Here is a 397-nt window from a genome sequence, read left to right on the forward strand (position 1 = left end):
CCGTACCGTTTACCAAGGTGCCACCTATCGCGGGTCTGCACGATTTATCAAAATACACATAAGAAAACAAGACATTAAGAGATTCCCCATTCTTAATTCTCATTTAACTTAAACCAGGGCGTAATCTCTCACGGACAAACCCCTGTGCAGTATCTCACGGACAAACACAATCAACCAAGGAACGTAAGTCGTAAACATACTACCTATCACGGGTCCGTACTGTTTACCAAGGTACCACCTATCACGGGTCTGCACAACTTACCAAACGTAAATCGTAAACGTACTGCCTATCACGGGTCCGTACCGTTTACCAAGGTGCCACCTATCGCGGGTCAACACGATTTACCAAAACACACATAAGTAAACGAGACATTAAGAGATTCCCCATTTTTAATTC

Source organism: Cicer arietinum, chromosome 7 (genome assembly GCF_000331145.2).
Source record: "Cicer arietinum cultivar CDC Frontier isolate Library 1 chromosome 7, Cicar.CDCFrontier_v2.0, whole genome shotgun sequence".
Lineage (NCBI taxonomy): Eukaryota > Viridiplantae > Streptophyta > Magnoliopsida > Fabales > Fabaceae > Cicer > Cicer arietinum.